The sequence below is a fragment of the Bufo bufo genome, chromosome 6 (genome assembly GCF_905171765.1).
Source record: "Bufo bufo chromosome 6, aBufBuf1.1, whole genome shotgun sequence".
NCBI classification, from domain to species: domain Eukaryota; kingdom Metazoa; phylum Chordata; class Amphibia; order Anura; family Bufonidae; genus Bufo; species Bufo bufo.
In genome coordinates this window covers 300,181,742-300,203,947 of record NC_053394.1, presented here as the reverse complement: position 1 = coordinate 300,203,947, position 22,206 = coordinate 300,181,742, and the positions used below count along the sequence as shown (strand labels likewise).

Sequence of the window (22,206 nt, the reverse complement as noted above, 5' to 3'; positions counted from 1 at the left end):
ATGCACGATTTTTCTCACGCGAATGCAAAACGCATTACAATGTTTTGCACTCGCGCGGAAAAATCGCAACGCACCCGCACCTTTTCCCGCAACGCCCGTGTGAACTCAGCCTTAACCTTTTTGGTTCAGTTTGTTTGGGGAATTTATTTTAAAAGAAAACCGAATAAAAGTTATATTTTAATAGGAAGGTCACAAACAGGGCTTTTTCATAGCTTTTTAGATATTTTGGTCATTATATTGTATTTACCCTGGACCACAATAAGGTCTTTGTGTTTTGTTTTGTTTTCTGCTGTAAAGACAAAACCCATTAACCTGCGGCAAAATTGTTATTTTTTTTTTCGAGTTTCCTACTACATCATATGCAACCATAAATGGTACCATTAGAAAGTACAACGTATTGCAAAAAAGCAAGCACTCATATGGGTATGTGAATGGAAAAATAAAAAAGTTATAGCTCTGGGAAGGCAGGGACTAAAAAATGAAAAAAAAAAGGAAAATATCCGGTCCTTAAAGGGTTAAAGGGGTTATCCACAATTATTTTTTTTATATTCCCCCCTTTATGTGATTAATCACTTTAAGGGCTCATGAACATGGCCGTAAGTGTTGTGAGGTCCGCAAATCGCGGATACCGGCCGAGTGTATACTGCCATTTTTATTTTTATTAGTCTTGCAGAAATGTTCTATCTGTGTCTACAAAATAGACAAAAATGGGATATGTTCTATTTTTTTGCGGGGCCGCAGAACGGTTCTATAGATGCGGACAGCACAAGGATGTGCTGTCAGCATATGTTGCAACCCCATTGAGATGAATGGACAAAAAATCCGGATCGGATGCGGACCAAAATTACGGCCATGTGCATGAGCCCTAATATGTAATTATGTTGTGAGCACTTCCTAGATCACGTGCCATATGTACATGGGCTGTGCCTGCGCAGTCAGACAGCCTATTTTGGAATCTATTTGTCTTTTATATTCTATTTTATTCACACAGCTGACTTAAAGTACATTAAAGGTAACTGTCTGCATGTATATAGAGAAACCACGGCACTCGATGTATCGTTTTTCGAAGTTAATTCATTTATTTATTGTCCATCCCAAATAGGATCTTTTTTTAAATTGCAAGTGGCCAACGTTTCGGTCCACTAGGACCTTGTTCACGGCCTTGATGCAGGAGATCGGAGGCGCCGGGAGGACTCCATTGTCCACTGTCTGTGTCCACTGTCTGCATGGACACATAACTGTAGTTTACCTGAATAAAATGCTGTATTTCTTTTGTATATCTGAGGCTCTGTTCCCTGTTACCTTAACATGCAAGGTAGGCCTTTGGTGAATTGAGGGCATCACCATCAGGGGCGCACCAACAGGGGGAGTCTAATGGGTCTGGACCCCACCTAGAACCATTCTTTTTTTTTTTTTTTACTTACTCAGGGCAGTACCACCGATCGCCTCGTGGCTCTGGATCTAATTGCGGTGGCGGTGGGCAGTAGGAGATGAGCGCTTCCATTGTGGAAGCGCTCATCTCTATATTCATCTGTATCACCGTCCTCAGGACTGCGATACAAATGGCTGTGCTGGGGCAGGGCAGGGGAGGGAGAGAGAGGCGTCTCCCTTCCTTGTTCTTCTGATAGGCTGCAGACAGTAGTGATAATGATGTCATTGCGCCGCCTGAGCGGGGCAGCATACAGCGCGGGACACAGACTGGAAGAGGCCTGAAGGTAAGTATTAGTGTTTTTTTTTTTAATAGATGGCACATTATAGGGGGGACCTGGTGACACTAGGGCATTTCTTACTGGCCCCTTTTGCGGGGCACTATGGGGCATCTGGTGGCACTATAAGGGCATTATTTGGGGGCACAATGGAGCAGTAGAGCACTATGGGGGAATCTGGTGGCTCTAAAGGGGCATTTTTTTACTGGCACATTATAGGGGGCACTATGGCATCTGGCACTAAGAGGGCATTTTTTACTGGCACATGGGAGGCACTAAAGGGGAGAGCAGCATTATGGGGCATCTGATGGCACTATAGGGCCATTTTTTACTGGCACATTATGGGGGGCACAATGGGGGAGAGGAGCACCATGGGGGCATCTGGTGGCACTAAGAAGGGGCATTTTTTTACTGGCACATTATGGGGGCACTATGCGGGAGAGGAGCACTATGGGGCATCTGGTGGCACTAAGCAGGGGCATTTTTAACTAGCACATTATGGGGGCACTATGGGGGACAGAGAACTATGGGGGCATTTTGTGGCACTAAGAAGGGGGATTTTTTACTGGCATATTATGGGGGCATCTGGTGGCACTAAGAAGGGGGATTTTTTACTGGCATATTATGGGGGCATCTGGTAGCACTAAGAAGGGGGGTTTTTGGGGGCACTATGGGGAAGGGAGAGAGGAGCACTATGGGGGCATTTGCTGGGGCACTATATAGGGGTATTTTATACTGGCATACATTATGGGGACATTAGCTCATCTGCAGGCACTAAGCGGGGGTATTTCTTGACTTGTTATATCATAAGGAGAATTATTACTACTAAAAGGCATTATGGTCAGCTTTACTACTCTACTCCTGGGGGGGGGGGGGCAATGGGAAACATGATTGCTAGTATGGGCACTATGGGGGCATTATTACTACTAAGTGTGCTCTGGCAGAGAATTATTTCTATTGGTAGGATTTTGGGGAGCACTGTTACTTTGGTGGGCACCCTGGCACAGTATCAGCTTAGCACAATTATTTTTGGGGACGTTATGTTTATACTATTAGTGTGTGGGATACTATTTACTGGGCGCAGTTATTTTTTTGAGAGCACTGTTTGCCAATAATTGTTGAAGGCGGCACTATCTGTGTGGTACTAGTATTTTTCTGTAGACAGTTTCTGCAGTATAGTATTGAGGAGCACAGCGGGCACAGTATTGGGGGTGGCAGGATGGGGTGTTCAGAAGATGTGAAAATGATGGAAAAGTGGGAAACTAATGTCTGTTTGTCAATCTCTGCAGAGACGGGAGATGGCTGAAAAATCATCATGGCGGTCTGGTCTGAATGGAGAAGATGAGGAAAGAGAACATGTACATCAAAGGTGACATCACTGGATGTAAGAGGTATGTGGCGCTATGTAGGAGAGAAGTTGCTCCGGCTCCTCACCCTGCCACTTGCAGAAGGAGGATTCAGAGCTGGGTGAGTACGGCCAAGGGGGCAGCAGGCCATGGGAGGGTGGCAGGATCTGGGGAGGGAGGTAAGCAGAGGAGCTTCCTGGCTGTAGCCTGCTGTTGTCTATTGTATAATGTGAAGCAGGCAGTGCAGCCAGGACAGGGCCTCCCCTCTCCATATGATGTGTAGAGCCAGGCCTCCACCCAGACCTACACACCTTCAATATCGTGCGTCTCCTCCTCCACTCCTCTTTTGGCGCCTTCAGGACTAGGAGGGAGGAAGTGAACTGTAGCAACTACGTGGGGTCAGTGTGAGTGAGTACAGGAGCTTTATGTCGGGGCCCTGAGTATTGAGTACAGTGCGTCTATGTAGGATGAGGGTGAGACTCTTACCTTTATCCTCAACAATATAATTTCAGCTGTACAGTGTTTGTTGGGAGTGGCATTTTTATTTGTAGGATGGCCTTAGAATAATGGGTGGCTATGCGCGCCACACAGCAGTTTTTTTCTTTTCGGACCCCCCCAGACAAAATTCCTGGGCGCTCCATTGATCACTATTGCTCTTATTGCACCTAAGCTTCACTAATTTCTCATCTCACTTGGATTGGCAGGACCAGGCAGTGAAAAGCAGTGAGGGATTGGCTGGCCACAGAAAGGAGTGGAGCTTGGGTGCAACAAGTGCAATGGTGCCACCCTCATAACATCAATTTGGCCTAATTTGCTTATTAAAATAAATTATCATAACTTTGGAACAGAGCCTCGGTTCAACAAACAATAAACAGCATTTTAATCAGGTGCAACACAGCTATTGGTCTATGCAAATCACAGTTCTTATCAATGCGGATATCAGAAGTCCAAGTTCATCACTAGTGTCGTTATTATTCAAAAAGTCACAGAGCACCTTTACTAGTATAAAACGTAACCTTTCATGGTATTTATTTAAAAAAAAACTCCAATTCGTGCCTAAAATCTCTATCCACTTAGGCTGGGTATACGTGGACTATTGCTGGGTAAAGGAAAATTATCTGACCCTCTGACCCTAGATGTAGAGAAAGCTCGTCCATGGCTTTATTCTAACTGCACATGAGCTGCTTTTCCTAATAAGAGCAGCGCATGCCCAGTCTGCCCCTGCCACTGGCACGCTCCCTGCTCCAACTCTGTCTCTACAACCGGCTTATTCCTGTCAGAGTTCGGAGCGGGAAGAACAGAAAGAGGAGCGCGCCAGTGGCAGGGACAGACTGGGCATGCGCTGCTCTTATTACGAAAAGAAGCGCATGTGCAGTTAGAATAAAGCCATGGACGAGCTTTCTCTAAAGCTCCTCCATGTCGCGTGCAGCCATGGACGAACTGGCTGAACGCAGAGCGGGGCTGAAGGGGCTGGGCTCATTATAAAAACATTATCAATCAGATTTTTTTTTAATAAAGTATATTAGGAAACTCTTTTTAACCCTACCTCCCACTATAGTGTGAAAAGTACTTCTATAGTGGCCAACCCCTTTAAAGGTTACGTTTTATACTGGTGAAAGTGCTCTGTGACTTATTGGTCTATGCAGACAGGCTGATGGGGAGGTCCCTGGCGACAGACTATTTTGAATGTAATGTAATTCAATTTTGCTGTGTTGATTTGCTTTTTTCCCCTTTGCCTGATGAAAAAAACAACATAAATAAAATGTTGCAAAAACCACGTATGTTTTTTTTCATGCTTTCTTTTGCTGCACCCTAAGGCCTCTTTCACATGGGCGTCGCGTGTGAGGGCCGGATAGGATGCGAGTGCGCCGCGGGAAAATGCGTGATTTTTCCACGCGAGTGCAAAGCGTTTTAGTGCGTTTTGCACGCGCGGGAGAAAAACTGGCATGTTTGGTACCCAGACCTGAACTTCTTCACAGAAGTTCGGGTTTGGGTTAGGTGTTGTGTAGATTTTATTATTTTCCCTTATAACATGGTTTTAAGGGAAAATAATAGCATTCTTAATACAGAATGCTAAGTAAAGGGATGGAGGGGTTAAAAAAAATAATAATTAAACTCACCTCAACCACTTGTTCGCGCAGCCCGGCTTGTCTTCTTTCTTCTTCTTTGAAGACCTGGGAGGAAAAGGACCTTTGGTGACGTAACTGCGGTCATCACATGGCCCGTCACATGGTGACCATGTGATGAGCGCAGTGATGTCACCAAAGGTCCTTTACCTCCCAGGTCATCAAAGAAGAAGAAAGAAGACGAGCTGGGCAGCGCGAATTAGTGGATGAGGTGAGTTTAATTTTAATTTTATTTTTTATAAGGGAAAATAATAAAGATCGGGTCCTCATCCTGATCGTCACCTAGAAACCATGCGTGAAAATCGCACCGCATCCGCACTTGCTTGCGGATGCTTGCGATTTTCACGCAGCCTCATTCACTTCGATGGGGCCTGCGTTGCGTGAAAAACGCACAATATAGAGCATGCTGCGATTTTCACGCAACGCACAAGGGATGCGTGAAAATCACCGCTCATCTGCACAGACCCATAGAAATGAATGGGTTCCGGATTCAGTGCGGGTGCAATGCGTTCACCTCACGCATTGCACCCGCGCGGAAAACTCGAACGTGTAAAAGAGGCCTAAGGATTTGGAGACGTTGACTAGGGACACATTGTGATGGCCAAACAGCAGATCTTTCATTGTGTTCCTGGTATGTGATTTGCATAGACTAAGTACCTGCCAAAAGTCCAAAGATGGACAAATGGTTTGACAGTGACAGAGTTATGGATGCCCAAGGCTTGTTGGGGCACATTGGGTGCGAAGGCTAGCCCATCTGGTCTGATCCCACAAAATAGCTACAGTACCATAAATTGCTGAAAATGTTTCCACTATCTGCAGATTTGGATGTCACTATAGCTGCCCTAAGTGTTGTCACCCAGATCTCAGATTCCAGGATGTCTTATCTCCCTATATAGCAGCAGTGGTGAGCAGAGTATTGCTGCATAAGGGTTGGTTCACATCACATTTTTCCTGTCCGTTTAACGTATACAAAAAAATGTATATGTTAAACGGATGCCTCAGACTGATACCATACAGTGGCATCCGTTCCCCATAGAGTTCCATTGTAAAAAAAAAAATTATACTTTTTTTGACCATTGTAAAAAAATGTATACTTTTTTTACCGAACTGTGCAGGATACAAGAATGTGGTGTGCTGCGTTTTTGTATCCTTTTTTACCTAACGTGTACGTCAAACGGAGGCATAAAACGCCACTTGAACCCCCCTAACCAGGCAGATTTGCCATTCATTGAGGAGTGGGAGGAAGCAGGATAACAACCTATAAGGACAGGGATGGATTGGCCATAGACCTAAAGGGAAATTTCATGGTGGGCCGATACCCAGGGGGCCACCCAAGCCCTCCTCTCTGCTGCTGGCCGGGTACATGATGAGCTCTCAGCGGTAATTAGCGCTTTGAGAATCAGGTGCTCATGTACCCGGCCAATGGCCGCACAGGCCCTCCTGAATTCAACTGATGTGGCACGGACCTCTCCTCCTAAACCCCCTGGTCCATATCTTAATCAGAGACAACTGGAGGAGGAAGACAGAACAATGGCAGCTATTGATGGCCACCACAGCGGGACAGCGTTTGGGGCAGTATATTGCGCTACACTGTTATTTGGTTCTGCTGGGACGGTATTTTGTACTATGGTATTGTTGACTACTTGTGTTACCCCGTCTTTTGCTAATTTGGACCCGCCTACAAAATGGAGCCACTGTCTAAAGATGTCTGTATCCTAATTTCCAAACCCAATCAGCCGCACCAGTTCCTCAGTTGCCGAACTGTGATGTATGAAGTAAATGGTCGTAGGCTTAGGCTTCCTGAACACGACCGTTTTTTCCCCCGTTTACTGGCCGTTTTTTGCGTTCCGTATACGGTCCGTATACGGTCCGTATACGGAACCATTTATTTCAATGGTTCCGCAAAAAAAACTGAATGTACGCCGTATGCATTCCGTTTCCGTATTTCCGTTTTTCCATTCCGTTTAAAGATAGAACATGTACTATTATTGCCCGCAAATCACGTTCTGTGGCTCCATTCAAGTCAATGGGTCCGCAAAAAAACGGAACACATATGGAAATGCATCCGTATGTCTTCCGTTTCCGTTCCGTTTTTTGCGGAACCATCTATTGAAAATATTATGCCCAGCCCAATTTTATCTATGTAATTACTGTATACTGTATATGCCATACGGAAAAACGGAACGGAAAAACGGAACAGAAACGGAAACACAACGGAAACAAAAAACTGAACAACGGATCCGTGAAAAACGGACCGCAAAACACTGAAAAAGCAATACGGTCGTGTGCAGGAGGCCTTAGGCCCCTTTCACACGGGCGAGTATTCTGTTCCGTTTAAAGATAGAACATGTCCTATTATTGCCCGCAAATCACGTTCCGTGGCTCTATTCAAGTCAATGGGTCCGCAAAAAAACGGAACACATACGGAAATGCATCCATATGTCTTCCGTTTCCGTTCCGTTTTTTGCGGAACCATCTATTGAAAATGTTATGCCCAGCCCAATTTTATCTATGTAATTACTGTATACTGTATATGCCATACGGAAAAAAGGAACGGAAAAACGGAACAGAAATGGAAACACTACGGATCATCCTGATCGTCACCTAGCAACCATGCGGGAAAATCGCACCGCATCCGCACTTGCTTGCGGATGCTTGCGATTTTCACGCAGCCCCATTCACTTCTATGGGGCCTGCGTTGCGTGAAAAACGCACAATATAGAGCATGCTGCGATTTTCAAACAACGCACAAGTGATGCGTGAAAATCACAGCTCATGTGCACAGCCCCATAGAAATGAATGGGTCCAGATTCAGTGCGGGTGCAATGCGTTCACCTCCCGCATTGCACCCGCGCGGAATACTCGCCCGTGTGAACTAAGCCTTAGTGAGGCCTCTTTCACACTACTGTATGGCTATTTCAGTGTTTTGCGGTCCGTTTTTCACTGATCCGTTGTTCTGTTTTTTTGTTTCTGTTGTGTTTCTGTTTCCGTTCCGTTTTTCCGTTCCGTTTTTCCGTATGGCATATACAGTAATTACATAGAAAAAATTGGGCTGGGCATAACATTTTCAATAGATGGTTCCGCAAAAACAGAACGGATACGGAAGACATACGGATGCATTTCCGTATGTGTTCCGTTTTTTACGGGCAATAATAGGACATGTTCTATCTTTCAACGGAACGGAAAAACGGAGATACGGAAACGGAATGCATACGGAGTACATTCGGTTTTTTTTTTGCGGAACCATTGAAATGAATGGTTCCGTATACGGAAAGCAAAAAACGGCCCACGAAACAGAAAAAAAACCCGGTAGTGTGAAAGAGGCCTGAGTGTGATGAGCGCGGATGATTATGTAGAAACTTGTGGTCACCGGGATGTTGAGATGTGTTGCAAAAATCCTAAATAATGCACTGTGATTGATGAGGCCATGACTACTCAGGATCTAATTTGGAGTTTAGAGTTAGGACTCTTGCCCACGAACGTAAGGGCTCCATGCCCGTGCTGCGGACCGCATACCGCGGTTTCGCAATACACGGGTCACCGCAAATCTGGAGATGCGGTGAGGAACGGAAGCACGGATTGGAACTCCACGGAAGCACTATCTTTTTGCGGAACGGACGGATTGCGGACCCCATTCAAGTGAATGGGTCGGCGATCCGCATGCGGCAGCGCCCCGCGGTCGGTGCCCGTGCACTGCGGACCGCAATTTGCGGTCCGCAGCACAGGGCACGGATCCCTTACGTTCGTGGACAACAGGCCTATATCTTATCCATGTGGACATAATCTGAGTGAATAATACTTTTTATTTTTTTTTGTTATAGCCCGGTATTTTTCTGTATTTATCATTGATATGTCTACGGCTAGAGCTGAATTTCTACATTGCGCTCTTGCTGCATCCACCAGGTAGGTATGGTCACAGAGGGTACAACCAAGGGAGTGTGCGCCACACGTTTAGAGCACACAGCTAGCACTCTTCAGAAAGTGGAGGTGCTATACACGCTGCGTCCTCCAGGGGGTGCTGCCTAGCAGCCATACTGTATATGATCCACAGATAGAGAGGGAGGAGCTGAGTAGAACTCGATTTTTTTCCCCTTTCCTCTCTGCCTGTATTCCTGACACACGGAGGGAAGAGAAGAAAGAGAGACACAGACAGGAATAAACCCCCCACCCCTTCTAAAAAGAAACTTAAGCTTATGATACTGGGATTCTCAGACTGCAACTTGCTTTCTGCGCAAGACCTTGGGTTTGTCTAGGGGCAGAATTAGGGGAGCAAGACCCCTGGACCCCTCTCCCTGACAGTACTATTTGCACACACCTCATTTTTCTGGTTCCCTGGAGTCTCACAGAAGAGGGGGATCTGGGTCGTGCAGAGAGGTGAGTGACCATGCAGACTTGCACATGGGGTCTTTGTATGTTTACTGGAATAAGGTCGTGTCTCTCTAGCTCTACCTGTTTAACCCTTCTGCCGCTGGAAAGAAAGGCCTGTGCGTAGTGCAAGAAGGGGTGTGAGTCATGGTGGCTAGCTCAGTGCCTTGGCCTCCCCCCAGTTATTATGACCCTAATCATAAACAGCCACCCCTATAAGAATATTTCCAGACTGAGTTTATGAGGGGGCTTGTAGGAGGGGGCTGCAACATTTTATGGGGCTTCCTCCCCTCCCACCTTACAGACTTCATTCCCCTGTTTAGATCTTGTTTTATATATGGGGGGGGGGGGGGGGGGGGGTTATATTTGGGGTGTCACTTTGCTTCGAGCATTTGACGCTTGTCGTGTAGCGCCATAATCTCCGTACATGCACACGCAAGGCCTGCCTCTGTATGTTGACTGTGTGCAGTTTCAGCAAGGTTGTTCAAGGCTGCGTCAGGTTGGGGCAGAGAAGTGGTTAACTCCCTGTGAATGCTGACAGTGCATAGGCCATGTCCACTGGCAATAAGGCACCCACCGCAGACTGGTGCACTATTTGTGAGTGGCGCTGGCGATAGAAGGGACGGCTGCAGAACTACGTTGTTTTTTTTTTTTTTTTTAATCGACTTGATCTTTATTAACAGCTGCACAGTCCCCACTGCCTCTGTCCCTATAGTTTTAGCATCGGCGACAACTTCAGCAACAGTCATTGGTGTTTGTGCGCCACGTTTAAAGGGCACGGTGCGACTAATCAGATCCCATAATCTGATGAAATGAATGTGAAAATATTGACTCTTTAATGTCGTGTTCTTTAATGTCATTTAAAGCCATCACGTGCCTAAATCTCTGTATTTGATGAAAAGGAGGGTTCCTCCTCCAGGATACCCCATTTCCCGGTGTCAGAACGGGCTAGCATTGCCATATGTTGTTTTAACTACTATTATGCAAGCTTTAGGCCTCCATGCCAGAGCTTGGTTTTTTCAGCAGTGGCGTGTGTCAGACTTGCTTTCTCCCAGTGACACCCCCTCAATGCCGTCCTTGTGTCATCCATTTTAACCATGCCGTTCTTTTGAGTATTGTGTTTTTTATATGAGTTGGTGTACTGGTGATTTTTGCACATTTTATTTCTACGTTTGCCTTTTTTTTTTTTTTCTAGTTCCGTGGCCATGTTTATGCTGTAGAGTTGAGCAGGCAGCAAGAGCCGTCATATTATCACGTGTTCCTCGGCGCCTATAGATCTCCATATATACATGCGTCTTTGGCTTTCTTTGTTTGTCGTCTCTCGGGTAGGTCAGTTTTTTTATTGCGTAGCTGGTCTTCTTCTCCCTGCGTCTTAGTTTGTCCTGTAGGGGATCTTTGAAGTGGTGTTGGCACGCCGTCATGCAGGCAGCTGTCGTGATTTGCGTGTTGTGTTCAGAGAAGGGGGTGTGGATTTTTCTGGCACAGGGAGAAAGTGCCTCGAGGTCCCAGATAGTCCCAAAAGAGAGGCTGAATCGGAAACAATATCTTGTGGTGTGTGATATTAGCGGTGCTGGAACGTTGGGTGTCTATACACATGTGACACTCACGGCCATACAGGACTGAATGTGCCGTCCTAAGGTGTGAAACTTTTTACTCTCTAAAAATGATTTCTTCCGTGTACTGCTGACACCTCAATGCACCCATAATTCATCCAGCGTACTATGGTGGCTTATAGAAGTCTGTCTGGGCCTGTGTGCAGCAGGGTACGCAGGCCGTAATGTGAATTATTATGACAATGACAAAGCTCAGAGATAGTTGTGTGGTCGCCACTTAGGTTCTTCTTAACCCCAACACACAACGCTCACTAAGGTCAATTTCATAGTAAACCAATTTGGCCGGGTTGCAGGAAACCCGCCCAAACACAGGGAGAACATAAAAAACTCCATGCAGATGTTGTCCCTGATCGGATTCGAACTTAGGACCCCAGCGCTAACCACTGAGCCGCCATGCTGCCCATTATAGACTGAGCAAGTCTTTTTGTAGTACCAGTTTTGATGTAAGACCTTGTTAGCGCCAGGGGGATTCAGTGTAGTTAAAAAATGAACCAAAAGGGGCAGCAAAAAAAATAATAATCACGTTTTAGTGCAAAAGATTTTTTCTTATTATCAGTGGTTTTCTTCCCTTAAAAAAGCTAGGAATAAAAGGAAAAGTAAACACACAAACTGTGCCATGTCTAGAAAAACAACATTTAGTCCATCTTCACGTCTGTCTTAACCTACTACAGTTTGTTACATTATTTTTACCTAAAAATAACAATTGTTAACAATTGTTTCAGTTGCCTCCATTCTGTCAAGGTTTCAATATTTTTGTTGAGGGGACAGGGAAGTTTTGGCCAGGTAACTTTTTTTTAAGGAAATCTGTTATTTTTTATCACGCTTGAGGTCACTGCTTTCCATTTCAATGCGTTAATGTGAGACTAATGTGATATAACCTTTGATTTCCTATACAAGTCAACTGAGTAAAGAGGCTTTAAAGCCATTTTCATACTTCTTATGGTATGGCATTTCTCTGTATATAAGGCTACTTTCACACTGGCGTTTTGGTTTCCATTTGTGAGATCCGTTCAGGGCTCTCACAAGCGGTCCAAAACGGATCAGTTTTGCCCTAATGCATTCTGAATGGAAAAGGATCCGCTCAGAATGCATCAGTTTGCCTCCGTTCAGCCTCCATTCTGCTTTGGAGGTGGACACAAAACGTTGCTTGCAGCGTTTTGGTGTCCATCTGACGAAAATGAGCCAAACGGATCCGTCCTGACACACAATGTAAGTCAATGGGGACGGATCCGTTTTCTCTGACACAATCTGGCACAATAGAAAACTGATCCGTAATTCTATTGACTTTCAATGGTGTTCAAGACGGATCCGTTTTGGCTATGTTAAAGATAATACAAATGGATCCGTTCTAAACGGATGCAGATGTTTATATTATCTGAACGGATCCGTCCTGGCACAGAATGTAAGACAATGGGGACGGATCCGTTTTCTCTGACACAATCTGGCACAATAGAAAACTGATCCGTAATTCTATTGACTTTCAATGGTGTTCAAGACGGATCCGTTTTGGCTATGTTAAAGATAATACAAACGGATCCGTTCTAAACGGATGCAGATGTTTATATTATCTGAACGGATCCGTCTGTGCAGATCCATGACGGATCCGCACCAAACGCGAGTGTGAAAGTAGCCTAAGAGACACCTTTCTGGTAAGAAATATAAAAACAAATGTGTTTTTATGCAACTTTTAATGTCATTTGGTAAAAAATGGTTAGTGCTGGCTGTAGTTTCAACAATGTGCAGTTTTCCCAAAGCAGAGCGGTGTTTTAAAATAAAATCTCATTTATGTGCATTCACCATCATACACACTTAAGGGGAACATTTATTAAGATGTTTTCCACGCCGTTCTCAAGTCTCTCTGTGCTGCCGGTGGAAGCGCCAAAGTTGTGTAGAGGAGCGTGCCTCTACATAAATTTGGCGTTTCATCCAGCAGGCCATGCAACAGGCTTAACTCTACAGCAGCCCTCTTGCTGATGTAGATTTAAGCCATTTTCCACGCCAAAAGACCGCTGTGGAGAATGATAAATGAGGCAGTCCTGTCAGCCCGCCCGCTTCCCTGCTCCACCATGCCCCCTATTCTCACCACTTTTGAAAAGTTGAAAATTTTACTGCACAAATGGCGTACGACAAAATGTAAGACCTATTTACGCCAAAATGTAAATGTATGTCTGCGAGCATAGCCATTTTGAGCAGGACCAGCCAACCATCTAATGTGCACGGGAGTCTCCCAGCTCCCTCAACTGCATATGTTGGGGGAAAGAAGGATTGGGCTGTTAGATTTTAACATGCCTTTATGTTACTTAGGCTACTTTCACACTAGCGTTTTTTGTGGATCCGTCATGGATCTGAAAAAAACGCTTCCGTTACAATAATACAACCACATGCATCCGTCATGAACGTATCCGGTTGTATTATGTCTTCTATAGCCTGGACGGATCCGTCTTGAACACCATTGAAAGTCAATGGGGGACGGATCCGTTTTCTATTGTGCCAGATTGTGTTAGAGAAAACGGATCCGTCCCCATTGACTTACATTGTGTGCCAGGATGGATCCGTTTGGCTCAGCTTCGTCAGGCGGACAGCAAAATGCTGCAAGCAGCGTTTTGGTGTCCTCCTCCAGAGCGGAATGGAGACTGAACAGAGGCAAACTGATGCATTCTGAGCGGATCCTTATCCATTCAGAATGCATTAGGGCAAAACTGAAGCGTTTTGGACCGCTTGTTAGAGCCCTGAATGGATCTCACAAACGGAAAGCCAAAAACGCCAGTGTGAAAGTAGCTGTAACGGAACGCCTAGCACCCCGACCGGGTACCTCCGTTGATAGGTGCTCCTAGTGCTTCCAGAGTACTCCAAGCACTCCACTTGACACCGTCAGCACTGCAGACCCCACGAACCGCCGAAGCCTGGTGGAGGTCTCGCCGTCTCCTACCCACCCTGGACCTACGACAAGGCTCCAGGCTCCAGTGGGTGAACCTCTCCTAAATGCAGAGACAGGAACCAGGAACAAGCTCTTACAAGAGCTTATACTCGAGGGAGTATTGTGATATAGCAATCCCCAAGAGTGTAGTAGTTATCCCATTCCCCAAACATGAGCCAAAACTTCATGAAGGTATAAAAACAGGAACTCTCTTTATTTTAACACACAAGCATTTTATACACATCTTCCAACAAGGTTACCACCCACAGGGTTTTGTAAAAACAGCCAATAACCACGTACAATAAACTCAGACACTCCCACACAAAATCCTCCCCTCTGCCTGTGATAGAATTACCTCACACTGGGTTGATGCAATCATCACAGGCAGGCGAATACACAATATCCTCTGTCCTAGAGACAACCGAGAAGTAATTCAATTATCTCTCAGGACAAAGGACATCGCCAATACACACAGAGAGACAATGGAACAGACCTCCCTACTCCACGTATACAATGTCCCACCCTTTTCAATACACAGACATTTAACATCCCAAAATGGCACGAATTAGACCAGGAGTTCAAGTTAGTCCAAGTCCTTTGTGAACAAATGAGGCCTGGCTGATGAGAGGGCCCATAATCCTGGGGCAAGAGGCTAGTAGCCAGGCCCCTCCAAAACCCAGTGGCGAGGTTGGTTTCGCCACAGTAGCCTTAACTGAGTGTGCATGTTTATTGGGAGGTCAGGAGCAATGGGCCAAACAAGCGCTAGACCAACAGCTGTTCCAAAAAGATTTGCCCATATTACTACAGTGGACACTTCAAAACACTATTTGCAATATCTAAATAAATCTCTCTGGAAAATATTTTCCACCATGTTGATCAACTGATGGCCAGTTCGGTAACCATAAAAACTTCAGCCCACTGTAAAGAATCAGAATTTAAGGCTGAGTCGCATGGCTCCTTGTCAGTTATTTCAATAGTTTCATAGTATTTAATCTTTTCAGACCCTCCAAAAATAGTTTCCCTGTATGGCCCGCTGTAGTAAGAGACTAAGCCATGTGACTGGGTTAATGCAGCAATTCTGTTGGAAGAATGCCTTTTCTTCAGAGGTCCATTATCTCGCAGGGAAGTCGTAATCATTCATTTGTGTTATAAATTAGATTTTACCTTGGCCTGAAAAGAAAGTGGCTTGATGTGGAAAGTCAGTGCGTGTGCCTGTCCAGATATCGTGCCTATCTACCTTAAAGGTGTTTTCCAGGACTCCTGCCAAATAACTGTTTGAGAGGGCATCGGCGCTCCTGTGAGCGTTTCAGCTTACCAAGCACATTGTATAGCGGCTGTGAGTGATAGCGCCGCTCAGCCCCATTCACTTCTATGGGGCTGAGAGCGATATACAGCCCCATGCAATGTACAGCGCTGTGCTTGGTAAGCACGGAGAAGACAGCGGCACTCAAAGGAGTGCCGGTGCCTTCTCAAACAGCTGCCCAGAGGGGATCCCGGGTGTCGGACCTCCACCGATCAGATACTGATGACTTAATCTTGAATAACCCCTTTAACTCATACCTACCTTGCTTGTACATTTACATGAAATGCTTTACAGTTATGCCATATTACTATGTTTTGATACCATATGATATTGAAGAAAAGATAGCACTAATTGATTTTAAAGTGTACCTCTAGCTACGGTATATGTTTTTCATAATTCTTTAATTCCTATATATGAGTGTGTTACTTTTTTTTTTTTTTAGCAAGAACAATATCTGGCCATGTGTGTGAAAGAGCCCTTAAATCGGCCTCATTAAGTGGGCTTTCCCATCATAGAAGGGTCTGTCCCCCCTGTCCAGCACATGTGTTTCAGTGCAGGCTAGTAAGGTAGGCTGAATTGGATGGCATAGCAGGACCCATCACTGGAGCCTGTGAGGGGAGTAAACCACCTCACGTCTCCCTTCCTTGAAGTGGGTGTTATACTAGACCACTAGGTAGCCAAATATTAACCTTCTCTGCTATCCTAGGCCACCAAGGAAAGCAAGCTTTAGTCTAGACCACCAGGATATCAAATATTAATGACTCAACTACCATAGACTACTAAAGATGATAGCATTAACCTCTCCACATACTTAGAATACTGGGTATTCAAATAAAATATATTTTAAAGTGCCATGGAGTTAAAGGGGTTGTCTGAGTTATGAAAAAAAAAATATATAGTGCTGTAAATGTGATGGTCAGCAATATATAACTAAGCTAAGCAAGTTTTTGACAAAAAATATCGATTTTCTCATTTCCCTGGTTCTCTTCTGGCCCAAGTGCTGCCTTGAGTGACATGTCTGCCTGATGGGAGACTCAGCAGCATGTTGTATGTGTAGGACTACAGGTCCCAGCTGTATAATGACACTGCTGATACACACAGGATCTTCCCCCTACCTGTTCTTGTGCAATGTTCTGTAGAACTCCTCTGTCAGCTCCTGTGCCCAGCATTTATCTCTTCACTGCATGCAGCTACTCAGTAAAGCCTTCAGCCCTGAGTCAGCATAGTGACGTCTGGTGTACAGACTTATATCTCATTTCTCAGGCTTGTGCACCAAACATCAAAAAAGCAGGGAGAGAAGCGGGTCATGTGACCCTCAGTGAAATCTGAGAAAGCAGCAGCTGGAGATAAAGTAAGTGAACTGTAAAGTCCTTACACTTGCCTAGTTAGATACATACAAAGAACAAAAAAAAATAACTCAGACAACCCCTTTAAGAAATCGTTCACTTCTGTTTGGGATGGAATACATACAAGATGTTTATTTAGTATTTTTAAAATGCTGATTTAAAAAAATATAAGACCGATGTTAAAAGAGCAAGTTAAATAGGTATTTGCCCTTTTTCTGCCATAACTGTATTAGTTTATGTTTATGTGCAATGTGCACAGAACTTTACGACCCAGCCCTCTACATTGCTTCGCTTTGTGTGGCATGGCACCACTAACTATCTGTACTCAGAGTATAGGTCATTTTAAAAGGAATGTGTCATCAGAAAATGGCCTAACATATTTTTAAAGAATTTTTGATGCTATTTTTAATTTTCCATGTCATAATCTATATTTAAGCAAAAAAGTGCTTAATGTGCTCATAGTGTGATTTTACACTAATGTATGCTTTGTTTGAAGCACACATTTTAGGCTACTTTCACACTGGCGTATTAGCTTTCCATTTGTGAGATCCGTTCACAAGTGGTCCAAAATGGATCAGTTTTGCCCTAATGCATTCTGAATGGAAAAGGATCCGCTCAGAATGCATCAGTTTGCCTCCGTTCCGTCTCCGTTCCGCTTTGGAGGCGGACATGTTTTGGTGTCCGTCTGACAAAACTGAGCCAAACTGATCCGTTCTGACATACAATGTAAGTCAATGGGGACAGATCCGTTTTCTATGACACAATCTGGCACAATAGAAAACGGATCCGTCCTCTATTGACTTTCAATGGTGTTCAAGACGGATCCGTCTTGGCTATGTTAAAGATAATACAAAGGGATCCGTTCTGAACGGATGCAGACGTTTGTATTATCTGAACGGATCCGTCTGTGCAGATCCATGACGAATCTGCACCAAACGCGAGTGTGAAAGTAGCCTTAACTGGTGGGTGGTACTGTGAATGTCATAATGGGCATATGCTTTGTCAGCACTGAACAGGAAGGATTTCTAAACTCCTTATAAGATTATACCCAGTTGTTGGAGAATGTCTCCACGGCTGCCCTCCTGCTCGCACTGTACATGTTATTTATATATGGAATACTGATCTCTGATGCATTTTTGGAGGACTGTGATACTAGTAAATGTTAAGTATAATCTGTGCCAATACTGCTATAGAGCTGTGTTTGGCTACAGCTTGACAAACCACTGCTAGTAACATGGTTACTGACCACAGAGAACCTTGTGCAAGAAAGAGTCAGTGTTACCCACAGTTACCTCTCAGATCACTGCCATTATAATTCCTGCTTTGAAGAATGTAGTCTGATAGGTGCCAACAACACTGAGTTTGCCCACGTGGTCACTGGGGGATTGAGTGTGTAATACACTATTGCACATTCACTGCAATTGGTGGGATAAGGGAAAACTGTGATCCCAGTAGTAATTATTATTTATTATACATATGAAAAGGGGTATACATACATAATACTAAACAAATGCAATAAGCATGAACGAGACAAACCGGTACAGAAGGAGAGAAGACCCTGCCCGCGAGGGCTTACAATCTACAAGGCACGGAGGAAGGACAGAGTAGGTGAGCTCCTTTAGTGGTACAATCAAGAGAGATACTTTTTTGACAAAGGCTCTTGGGGCTGTATCTGTCCAAACAGTACAGAAAATGTGCCAATAAACTATTTTAAAGTCAAAATAAAAAAGGCTTAAAAAAGAAAAAAGTAAAAATGAAGTAAAAAAGTTATGTAGTATGCTGATTTTATGCGCATTTTGGTGTGTTTTTTTCAGTGTCCCATTCATTTCAGTGGGTTCCACTCCAAAATAGAGCATGCTGTTTCTTTTTTCCATGCTCGTTTTTTCAGTTCTGCCTCCCATTGTAGTGAGTAGGAGGCTATTTAGAGGCGGTTTTTGGAGCTGAAAATGCATGAGAAACAGCGCCAAAAAAGTTGTGTGTGTTTTCACACGATTATAACATAGTAAAAAGTAAACAATATCAAACAATAATGTATGTAAATTATTAATAATATATATAAATAAATAATTTATTTTATGGATGCGTTTGTGCAGATCCATGACGGATCAGCACCAAACGCCAGTGTGAAAGTAGCCTTAACAAAAAGAGTGGCCTTGGTCCCTAAGGGGTTACTGGAGTGTAGATTGCTTTGCACAAACAAGACTAGACATTGTTTGCTGTTGACTAAATGTAAAAAGTATAATAAAGGTATCTGATTATGGAGCTGTGGTCACCATAGCTCCAACTGTTCTCTTATCATTAGTACCATATTTTTGGACTATTAGGGCTTGTTCACACGGCCGTTGTGGTTCCGTGGCCGTATTGCACACTTATGCGGACCCATTCACTTGAATGGGTCCGCAATTACGGAGATGCGGAGCGGAAGCATGGATCGGAACCCCACGGAAGCTCTATGGAGTGCTTCCATGGTGTTTGTGTTCATGCTTCCGCACCGCAAAAAAATAGAACTTACTCTATTTTTTTGTGGTGCGGACGGATCACGGACCCATTCAAGTTGAATGGGTCTCGATCCGTCCTGGCCGCCGCACCGATGTTGCCCGTGAATTGGGGCCCGCAAATTGCGGTCCACAATGCACGGAACGGAACCACAACGGCCATATGAATAAGCTCTAAGACACATCGGTCGGACTATAAGGATTTGGAGGAGGAAAATAGGAAAAAAAATATTTTTCATCAGATCCCGTATTGGGCCTTACAAGTCAGACCTCTGTTCTTCATCAGACCCCAAAATCAGACCTCCAAGCTTCATCAACCCCCTCTTCAGCCTCAGATCAGACCCCATCAGCCTCAGATCGGAGACCCATCAGACCTCAGATCAGGGGTTAACAAAAAAAAACCTTACCTTGCTTAATAGCGCTGCCACTCACTCAATTCTTGGCTTCTACTGACCTGACGTCGCACAGCATCAGTTCATAGTGCGTGCCTGCGTGCACAGAACAAAGTGCAGAACGTAGCCCAGAAGAAGAACAGGGAGGGTGACACTTCCCTCACCGCTCCTTGCGCCATAATGGAAGTGGTCATTAGCATTTGGATTCTAAGATGCACTGCCAATTTTCCTTCACTTATGGGGGGAAAAGTGTGTTAGTTTCTCTTTGATCTGGTCAAATTGTGACTTTAGCATAAATGCATACTAAATATTTTCGCTGTAATGATGCAACAAATTACAAATCAGTTATTATTACCTTACGTGACAGAAGTCTGGTGCTCAGACCAACAAGGATAGTGACCGCGTTAAACCTGACCATGTCGAAGACAATGTTTCATCAGTGAAGATGTCTGTGAAGGATCAGTTTTTGGTCCTTGTGTCTTTTTTTTGCCCTATGTGGGCCATCAGTTTTCTACTTGCCCTGATAAGATGAAAAGGGTATTTTTAGAACTTCTCCTACCATCTTTTGGCAGTGCAATGGCTGCTTTAAATCATAGTTGCTTAACTAGAAGTTTTTTGGCCCAATGAGTATCCTATAAAGGCAAAAAAGAGGCGCAGCTGCCCTGGAATATTTCAAGAACTGAAAAGGAGGCACCTGATTGCTTACTATGGAAAGACTCCATTTCTTTCCCCTGCTAGTGGGTTTATGCATAATGCCTAGTCAGAACATCTACTCAACCTGTTGGAGAGTCCTGCCTCAGAGGTCTCTCCGGTAGTTTACATGACAGACACAGGCAGGATGAACCCAATTACCCCCAAGAGAAAGGCTCTCTCGTGTGTGTGTTTATGTGCCGTCTGCTGCATGATCTGGTCCTTCCTCACATTAGATATAGACAAAAGGAAGGTGTCATCTTATGCCTTTGTGACAGACTACAGGTTTATGATTTCGGGCTGCATGGTTACTGTTTGAGAAGCACATTATGACAGGTCTTCATGCTTGCTTGCTAGTCGTCACGAAGCAGTGGAGGGGATATTGTCTACTGGGTTTAGTACATTCAGATGTTTGTGTATTAATCCTACTTCAAACCAGCCTCACTGCAAGAACAAAGTGTGGTGTATTGCACTGTTCAAGTGTTTCCAAAAATATGTTTCCCTAATTAATGACTCTTACATACAGGCTAGGCCAGTCATACAGGCCTAACGCCCAGTTCACATCACATGTATTCTGCAACGCTGTTACAGATTTTACCATCACTCGGTGTAAGGGCTCATAATCCTAATTCCCTGTCAGTGGGGGGAAATGTATCATTTTCCCCACGACACTGTCACGGCGCAGTGTGGTAAATACACTCCACACTGAACACAGAAGGGAAGGGAAAAGGTGTTAGGCCTGGAACCTATGGAAAGGGAAAAGGTCACACCTAGTGAGTCCCTACGCCGATCCCTGACTGCTTTCAGTATGAACAGACCTTGATGGTAGGAATGTTTCTCATCCTAACAGGATCCTGCAGATAGTGTCAGGACACGGATGGCCTATTTCTCCCCAGATGAAGGAATAGGAGACCCCCTTAGGCCTAATATCAGGAGATAGGGGAAAACAACAAACAACAAAGAAGATACACTTAACTTCCAGAAGTATGCGGACGAGCAGGAACTCAGAGAGAACCAACACCAGGACTTCCACAAACAAGAAGCTATGAACCGCATAGCATTACCAGTGTGGCCAGACTAAATAGAGGAGAAGGGATGACCACTTAAGCTACACCTGAGACAAGAGGTGTGGTCATCCCCAGCAACAACACAGAAAGATGAAACCAAAGAGACTGTCAATCACCTGCAGCCAGTCTCCTCAAGCTTCTAGTCCCTGTCACAGGCGGGACCGTGACAGACACACCTTGTGTTTGTGACTTCTTAAATGCCATTGCACCTAAATTTAGGGGCAGGTGACGTTTCTACAACACCCTCGCCACTTTCCTGGGTAATGGGGCTTCCGTGTGGGAGTGAGCAGGTCTGGCGGATCGGCATATTTAGATTCTTCTAGGACAATTTTCTGGCGTAGAAAAATACTGAAATGTATGCCAACTCTGAGCTGCCGTTGATCTCACTTTAGGCACAGGCTGCCGGAGGATGCACCTAGTTTATGACAAGGTATCCTTTGGGCCCACAGATAAAACAGTGTTGACCTAGTCAGAAAATTGCTGAATGTTACAACAGAGTTATTCCATGGAAGAGTAATGTTCCTGCCTGTGACTTTATGGTTTCAAGATCACTGCATGAATGTGTGCACTCCCTCTTCGGTAATTGCCATATATCCTTCATTCCAAATCGAACAATTCACCGTTGCCTCCTAAAAGCCTTTTACTTCCTGATATTTAACTCAACCTTGAATCCTGTTGTACAGTATTTTACTCAGTTCCATAATTCTCTAAACCAGCAATGAATAGTATGCAAGGAGTTAAACTGTGCCATGGTCATACTATTTCCATGTACAGTAGTTGCCTGTTGTCAACCAGTCTTTTTTTCTTGCATAATATAAATTCTATTGAAACAAAATTTAA

General features: G+C 44.5%; 1 protein-coding gene across 2 annotated transcripts in view; it reads left to right on the top strand.

Annotated features, from left to right (window-relative positions):
* Positions 1–9,283: 9,283 nt before the first annotated feature.
* Positions 9,284–22,206, top strand: part of THRA (thyroid hormone receptor alpha) — a 157,708-nt gene continuing 144,785 nt past the window's right edge. For both annotated transcript variants that reach the window (XM_040434585.1, XM_040434587.1), the window contains exon 1: positions 9,284–9,552. The gene's annotated coding sequence lies outside the window, so the exon portion shown is untranslated. The remainder of the gene's footprint in view (positions 9,553–22,206) is intronic.